The sequence below is a fragment of the Mustela lutreola genome, chromosome 3, assembly GCF_030435805.1.
Source record: "Mustela lutreola isolate mMusLut2 chromosome 3, mMusLut2.pri, whole genome shotgun sequence".
NCBI lineage: Eukaryota > Metazoa > Chordata > Mammalia > Carnivora > Mustelidae > Mustela > Mustela lutreola.
Window position 1 is genome coordinate 76,513,398 of NC_081292.1, and position 9,116 is coordinate 76,522,513.

The 9,116-nt window shown below is 40.7% G+C and overlaps 1 pseudogene; it reads left to right on the forward strand.

The window, feature by feature from the left end:
* Window positions 1–1,951: 1,951 nt before the first annotated feature.
* Window positions 1,952–2,508, forward strand: LOC131828064 (homeobox expressed in ES cells 1-like; annotated as a pseudogene).
* The last annotated feature ends 6,608 nt before the right edge of the window (window positions 2,509–9,116 follow it).

Below are 9,116 nucleotides of genomic sequence, written 5' to 3' on the forward strand. Positions count from 1 at the left end.
CACACTTTAAATCTGGAGGTGTCTTTGGGTCTAAAATGAGTTTCTTGTAGACAGCATATTGATGGGCTTTGGTTTTTTATCCATTCTGATACCGTGTGTCTTTTGATGGGGGCATTTAGCCCATTTACATTCAGGGTAACTATTGAGAGATATGAAGTTAGTGCCATTGTATTGCCTGTAAGGTGACCGTTACTGTATATTGTCTCTGTTCCTTTCCTGTCTACTACTTTTAGGCTCTCTCTTTGCTTACTTAGAGGATCCCTTTCAACATTTCCTGTAGAGCTGGTTTGGTGTTTACAAACTCTTTTAGATTTTATTTGTCCTAGAAGTTTTTTTTATTTCTCCTATTTTCAGTGATAACCTAGCTGGATATAGTATTCATGACTGCATGTTTTTCCTCATTTAGTGCTCTGAATATATCATGCCAGTTCTTTCTGACCTGCCAGGTCTCTGTGGATAAGACTGCTACCAATCTAATATTTTTACCATTGTATGTTACAGTTCTGGGCTGCTTTCAGGATTTTCTCTTTGTCACTAAGACTTGTAAGGTGTGAACCTATTCTTATTCATTTTGTAGGGGTTCTTTGCACCTCCTGGATTTTGATGTTTGTTCCCTTTGCCATGTTAGGGAAATTCTCTACAATAATTTGCTCTAATATACATTCTGCCCCCTCTCTCTTTCTTCTTCTGGAATCCCAATTATTCTAATATTGTTTTGTCTTAAGGTATCACTTATTTCTCCAATTCTCCCCTCGTGGTCCAGGAGTCGTTTGTCTCTCTTTCGCTCAGTTTCTTTATTCTCTGTCATTTGGTCTTCTATATCACTAATTCTCTCTTCTGTCTCATTTATCCTAGCAGTAAGAGTCTCCATTTTTTTTTTTGCACCTCATTAATAGCTTTTTAAAATTTCAACTTGGTTAGATTTTAGTTCTTTTATTTCTCCAGAAAGGGCTTTTATTTCCCCAGACAGGGTTTCTCTAATATCTCCCATGCCTTTTTCAAACTCAGCTAGTACCTTGAGAATCGTCATTCTGAACTCTAGGTCTGACATATTACCAACATCCATATTGATTAGGTCCCTAGCCTTTGGTACTGCCTCTTGTTTTTTTGTTTGTTTCTTTGGTTGGCTGGGTTTTTTTGTGGAGACTTTTTCTACCTGGTCAGTTTATCCAGATAAGAATATATAAATGAGAGAATAAAATACTAAAAGGATGCAAAGACCCCAGTATAATGTGCATTAACTAAATCAAAAGAGAACCCAAATCATGGGGAGAAGATAGAGGGTAAAAAGAAGTTCCAATAAATAAATAAATAAATAAATAAATAAATAAATAAGAAAAAGATAAAATGTATTATCTGGTGAATAGAACAGAGCCACCCACTTGATTTTGGGAGTATTTCAGTCTCTTAGAAGAAGCTATGTCCCAAAATTTTAAGTAAGAAAAGAAAAGAAAAAAAAATATATATATATACACACACACACAAATAAGGGTAAACACGATGAAGGGATGGAATATGACTGTAAATATAATTTTTTTTTAATTCTAAAAAAGGAGTTGATAATATAGGTTGGTTGGAAAAAGAAAGAAAAAGAAAGTGGAGAGAATTTGCTCAGGGCGGAGACTAGAACAAACCCTGAGCTAAATTTAGGGTATAGTTCGATCTATTAAAAGAAGTTGTGTCCCAAAATATTTTAGAAGAAAAAACCCTATATGTATACAAAAGATAAAGTTAGATACAATGAAGGACAAAATATGACTATAATAATAAAGGCTCAAAAAGATTTTTTAAGAAGGTTATTGTTAACATAAACTAGTTATAAAACATTAATAGGGGGTCTGCGGAGCCATAAGGTGAACTGCAGGAAGATCCCAGCCCTGTACACATGGGGCAGAGCCAGCCAAGAGGCAGGGAGAGGCCAGAGCTGTTGTTCTGGGCAACCCACTCGAGGATGGCTCCCAGTCTTCCGGAAGGTGCTCGGCTTGGGGAAAGCAAACCCTCGCCCTGCTCCTTTTCCATTGAGAGCATTTTAGGACTGTACCAGAAGAAAGACTGTGTTCCCTCAATGAAACCCCACAGGCCCTGGGCCGACACCTGCGGCTCCTCAGGGAAAGATGTTAACCTACGTGTGCATATCCCAAGCCTTCCCAATGGGATATCCTTCCCTTGTACTGTGGATCACCCAGTGCCAGAAGAAAGATTTTTGAAATACAAAAATTACTTTTCAACCTCAGAAAGACTTTCATTGAAAAGAGAGCTGAGTTGGTATCGAGGCCGGAGACCCAGAACTGCTTTTACTCAAAACCAGATTGAAGTGTTAGAAAATGTCTTTAGAGTTAACTGCTATCCTGGCATTGACATCAGAGAAGACTTAGCTCGAAAATTGAATCTAGAGGAAGACAGAATCCAGATCTGGTTCCAAAATCGGCATGTAAAGCTAAAAAGGTCCCATAGAGAATCACAGTTTCTAATGGGGAAAAAAATTTCAACACGAATCTCCTGGAATAGATAGAAATCTAAACATTTGAGATTCTCTTACAATTGCAGACCATGAAAAATCAATGGAAATATCAAGTGATAAAAATGTGATGTTTTCTTTTCTGCATTTAATCTGAGTGTTGTCATTTTTTCCCTAAAATATATTGTAAATATTTACTGTTATAACATGGTACCTATTATACTTGGGCACTTTTAGTTACAATAAAGCCCTTTCCTATATATTTTAATAAAATTTTCAGAAAAAGCCAGCTATTTTTTAAGTGAATTTAATCTAATAAATGTTAAGCAAATTTAATCTAATAAATTAGTTCAGTAAAATCAGCAAACTCATGACTAGGTGATTCCACAAGCTGGATTCAATTTACAAAACAATTCAAGTAAAATAATCTGAAGAATGGCACAAAGATATGATCTGTTTCAATTACTCTTCTTTAAGTGCATTTTGAAACGGGATTATTAGTTTCTCTTAATTTCTGGCATAAAGCAGCAAAAATTTTTCACCATCTATCAATACAAATCCTTCTAGCATGCCAGTTTCAAGTTTTTTTGTTTTTCTAAGCAAAATCATTATGGGGAGGTAGAGATAGAAAGGTATCAGTTTCCTATTCATACATACATTGTAAAAAGATTCTACCTGGAAATAAATGCAAAAATTTAAAATAAAAAAAAACGTTAATAGAGGAAAAAATAAAAGTTTAAAAAAATTAGAATAAGAAAAAATATAAAATTAAAACAATTTAATTAACTTTGCAAGACTAAAGAATCATGGGGAGAAAGCCATGAATCCCAGGCTTTGCTCTCCCCTACTCTGGAATTCCACTGTTCTCCTTGATCAGTGAACTTGGTCTTGGCTAGATGTTCTTGTTGATCTTCCGGGGGAGGGGCCTGTTGTAGTGATTCTCAAGTGTCTTTGTGTGAGGAGGAATTGCACTACCCTTGCCAGGGTCCCAGCTAGGTAATCTGCTGTGGTTTGCTCTCAGAAGCTTTGCTTCCCTGAACGCTTTCTGTAGAGCTCTGGAGGATGGGAATGAAAATGGTGGCCTCCCAATCTCCAGCCCAGAGGAGCCAAGAGTTAGGGCCCCCCCTCCTCAGTGTGCCCTTGGAGAAAAGCACTCAATCACTCCCATCTCCCTGGCCTCTGGCCATGCTCTGAGCTCACCTGGCCTATGACTGAGCATCTCTGTCTCACCCACAGAGTCCCACCTGGAGTCTCCAAAGCCACCAGATCCCTGCCACTCTTCCAGGGGGGTATCCCCAGATCTACCACTTGTGAGGTCCCTGCTCAAAGAGCAGTGGTCTGACTGTGCCACGGATCACAGTTTAAGGTAACCCCAAGCTGAGAGTTCACGCCTGTGCTTCATCTCTGTAGCCAGCTTCCCCACTCTAATAGCTGCAAGCTATGCTACACTCAGACACCCCAGTACTTCTGTGACCCTGTGGGACCTGAAACCAGGCTGTTCCTGCAAGGGCTCCACCCCTGCTTAGCATCTGGAGTGATGTCCCTCAGTGGTGCCGACTTTTAAAAGTTCTGATTTTGTGCTCCATTTCTCCTCTGCTTGCTGGGAGCTGGCCCCTCCCCACTGCAGTCTATTTTCCTGTTGCTTTGGATTCACTTCTCTGCATGTCCTACCTTTCAGAAAGTGGTTGATTTTCTATTTCTAGAATTGCTGCTCTTTTTCTCTTTGACCTCCTGTTGGGTTTGTAGGTGTTCAGAGTGGTTTGATAACTATCTAGATGAACACCTGCTACCTGATGTCATTTCAACCTGCTACTCCTCTGCCATCTTAGGAAATTGAGCCCTTTTTTAAAAACTTTTTTAAAGATTTTATTTACTATTTGACACAGAGAGAGAGGGAGAGAGCACAAGCAGGGAGGGGTTACAGGCAGAGGGAGAGAGAGAAGCAGGCTCCCCACTGAGCAAGGATCCCAATGCTGGACTCAATCCCAGGACCCCAGGATCATGACCTGAGCTGAAGGCAGATGCTTAACCGACTGAGCCACCCAGATGCCCTGAAACTGGTATTTTTAAAGCCCCAAGTTTATCTAATATGCAGCCAGGATGACGACTTACTGACAGTATTTAAGGTTGAGCTGCTCTGAGAAGTAACTATACAAGTATGATGCACCTTACCTCCATTCCATAATATTCCCTATCTAGAATGTAGCTCTGCTGTGATATTTGCTGAGCTAATACCTCTTAAGACTTGGCTTAGCTAATGTTGATAACCCAGGGGCTCTCCCACACTCCCTTCTGCAGACTAGGTTTGGTCTACTTTCTCTGGGATCCTGTAACACCAAATACATTTTTCTAACATTGTAATAAGTATCATTGTGTACACAATATAATTGTTTCTCTTTATCTCTTCCAAGTAAGGTTGAGCTCTTTAAAGGTAAAGACCTTAATTCATGTATCTCTGCCTCCTTTGAGGTTAGTGGTGTCTGGAGTGTGTTGGTACTGAATAAATAATTGTTGACTGAATAAATGAGTGAATGAAAAAAGGAATGGCTTACTCTCCTTGAATTATAGTTGGAGTAGCATGAAGTTAGAATATTGGAAAGAAGACAATATTTAAGAGTGTAGCTGTGAATTACCAGGAGATGAGTGGAAGAATTGAATTTTGTGAATATATTAAAGCGTGGGAATCAATTTCTTTATTGTGTTTAAAGTATTGGCTTAACCATGCAATGCTCTCTATGTGTAAGGTACTTCAGGTGCCATACAGCTGTATGAATATAATTAGGAAAGACGCAAAGAGGATTTAGTTGTTGTTGTAATGGGTTGTCAGCCCTTTACACCTTAGTGTAAATGAAAGCTTTAAAGGGAGAAGGGTGCCATCTACTGAGAAAATGGAGCATAACAGAGAAGCAAAAGCTTCAGAGATTTCTCATTTATAAATTGTTCCTAGAAATTGTCTTATGTAAATCCTTGCTCTGTCCATCACATATTTTATCAAGAATTTTTCTAGGTCATTTTAAACAGATTCATATTTAGGAAAACTTCATATGTCCTCAATAAATATTCCATACCCATTTTTTTTTAAGATTTTTTAAAATTTATTTATTTGACAGAGAGAGATGACAAGCAGGCAGAGAGGCAGGCAGAGAGAGAGGAGGAAGCAGGCTTCCCGCTGAGCAGAGAGCCCGATGCGGGGCTCTATCCAAGGACCCTGGGATCATGACCTGAGCCGAAGGCAGCGGCTTAACCCACTGAGCCACCCAGGCGCCCCCATACCCATTTTTTAAAAAAGATTTGTTATTTCTTTATTTGAGAGAAAGAGAGAGCAGGAGTGGAGGAGAGGGGCAGAGGGAAAAGCACACTCCCCACTGAGCAGAGTGTGCAGAGGTGGGGCTCAAACCCAGGACCCTGGGATCATGACCTGACCCAAAGGCAGATGCTTAATGAACTCAGCCACCCAGGCACCCAAAGTGTGATGTATTTAAAAATGGGTATGGAGGGGAGCCTCGGAGGCTCAGTAGGTTAAGCATCTGCCTTCAGCTCAAGTCATGATCCTGGAGTCCTGGGCTAAAGTCCCTTATTGGGGGGTCCCTGCTCAGCAAGGAGTCTGCTTCTCTCTCTCCTTCTGCCCCTCTCTCTGCTCCTGCTCTCTCTCTCTCAAATAAAGAAATAAAATCTTTTTAAAAATTACACCACACTTTGTTCATGTTTTCCTTAAAACATAGTGTTTTTTTCCTAAATACCTTTAATCAAGCTTTTGAAGAATAAAAATTAGCAGCTAGCACACCTCTAATGTCCAGGGGGTTATTCATTAACAAATAAAAAACACTGCCACCTGTTCTGTGAATAAATTCAGGGGAGGGGAAGCATTTTTGACACAAGGCAAGGACCAGGTATATTCCCATTTATTTAATACAAAAGGCAAATGATGCTCAACTAAATGCATCATTGGAGTCTTTGCAAGAGGGTATCTGGGACATTGTACAGTGCAAGGATACTAGCAGAGGGAGTCACCTGGATCACACTGGAAGGAAGGGCCATGTGAAACTAGGATTTTTGGTTCCGAGGGGCAGAAGGAACCAAAACTTTTTTTAGTTGCAAAAACTAAACTAAGTTTAGCTGCAACTTTTTTTAGTTGCAAAAGGTTTTCTCAGAATCCTTCCTTGTTCACAGGAGACTTGGTTATTATTCAGACAGGAGACTGAACCGAACAGAGTCAGTTTTGCGGCCTTCCTGGTCTCATCCAGTAAGTAACCCAGTTGCCGAAATTCCAAGGCCAGTCTCTTTGACCCTCAGACCTAACTTTTCCCCACATGCTGAGCCTGCATTGCAAGGGGAGAGGAGACAGTCTCCCCAAGAAAAAATAGCTGTTGGGCAGCATCAAAGAGAAACTAATTCTTAGCCTGGGGATACAGAGTTGAGCGAACCCCCATTAATTTGAATTGTTTGTCGTATCTGTGGGGAAGTGTTTCTCAAAAGGCTTGATGGGAAAATTCATCATTCTCAGAGTCTCCAGGGAAAAAGGACGCTGTGAGTTCAATTGAATTTGGGAACTGTTGCAACCTATATCCTCCCTTGAAGAGTCAAAATGTTCATTTTATAGTAAGAGATCTAAGAGGTAAAGAACTCTGTTTAAATTGATGTATCTAGGGTGTCTGGGTGGCTCAATGGGTTAAAGCCTCTGCCTTTAGCTTAGGCCATGATCCCAGCATCCTGGGATCGAGACTCACATTGGGCTCGGGCTCTCGGATCAGCGGGAGCCTGCTTCCCTTCCTCTCTCTGCCTGCCTCTCTGCCTGCTTGTGATTTCTGTCTGTCAAATAAATAAATAAAATCTTTAAATTGATGTGTCTAAGGCTTTGTGCAGATTTTTTTCTTGTAGCACATCTAACACGCAGTGAAAGGAGGTATCATTGTGAGGTATCATTACTGGGTTTTAAGCAGGACATTGACGTGGTCTTATTCGCATCCTGACACAAGGACTCTGGCGGGTGGGTTTGGGACTGGGAGGGACTGATTATGAAGAGCAGTCACAACCTGAAATAAAATATCTGGGGGAATATGGATAGACAGAGAGAGGAAAAAAATGGAAAAATAATTAGGAAGTAAAATCAATAGGACTTGGAGAAAGATTTGATATGGGAAAGTAATAAATAATGAAATAATCTGCAGATTTCTAGCTTGGGGGACTGAGTGGATGTTGTAGAGAAATTGGTCTAAGTTTTAAATTCAGTGCTTTCCAAATGTGTTTAAATCTAGCCTTTTTGTTTGTTATCATCATCATCACCATTTTTTGGGTATTCAATGGAACTGATGTCCTAACAAACACACTTTCAGAAGCACCGCTAGGGGGCACCTGGGTTGCTCAGTGGGTTAAACCCTCTGCCTTCAGCTCAGGTCATGATCCTGGGGTCCTGGGATCAGCCCCACATCGGGCTCTCTGCTCAGCAGGGAGCCTACTTCCCTTCCTCTCTCTCTGCCTGCCTCTCTGCTTACTTGTGATCTCTCTCTGTTAAATGAATAAAAACAAAAAAGAAGCACTGCTGGGGGAGGTTTATGCCTCAGAAAGGCAACTGGGCCAGAAAATCTCCTTGACATCATCCAAATTTTGCAAAGGAAATCCTGAGAAAAATCTTGTTGAAACAAACAAATTTTGCAGTATAAGTTAATAGTGCAAAAATAATTTAAAGCGACATGTAAATCTAACTGAACAGAAAAATGATCATCTTTTCTGCCACTCTGAGATCTAGAGCAAAGGGTCCGTAAACTAGAGCTCTCGGGTCAAATCCAGACCAACGCCTATTTTGTAAATAAAGTTTTATTGGAACATAGCTGTACTCCTCTATTTATATATTGTCAGTGGCCACTTTCATGCACCAGTGGGAGCACTGAGTAGGTGTCACAGAGACTGAATGAGCTGCAGCATTTAAAACACTTACTATGCCCCTTCACAGAAAAGTTTATGAAACCTTGAGACAGGCAACTGTGAAGCACATTAGAGATATTTGTAAAAAAACAAACAAAAACCCAGCAAACCGACATATTGAAATCCAAGAGTAGGAACACCAATACATTTGCAGCCTATTTCCTCAGGTTACACCAGCTGATGAGTACGAAGAAATCCAAAGTGAAGCTCTCTGGTCCAACTTCCCGCCCTGCTTGCAGAAACTCAGGAGCACACACCTACCAAGGCTTATCCACAATTGGTATTTGCCAGCTTCCCCACCACCATTCCTGCCATTGCTCCCCACATCCCTGGTTCCCACTCCCCCTAGCAGGCTGGCCCAGGTAGCTACTAACAGACATCACCTCAGTGCTTCCTGGAGCCTCCATCAGTTAGGAATGCATTCAGCAGCAAATAGGAGATTCCTTCTATACAAAGGTGTCAAAAAAAAAAAAAAAATCAATCTAGCCATAAGCATCCAGGGCTGGTTCCAAAGAGGAAAAAGAAAGGAGGAAGAATGGTAAAGGACTGAGGGAGCATTCCAGACCAAATTGTCTTTGCAAGGACTTTTCTGGTAGCCCAACCTAATGGCTTCCACTAACACCTCATGCTCAGAAGTAGCTCACATGGGAACCTCTTCCTGCAAGGGAATCTGTAAAGATGAATGTGTAAACTTTCCAATCCATATAGTAGAGGAAGGGAAAGGACACTGAGAATG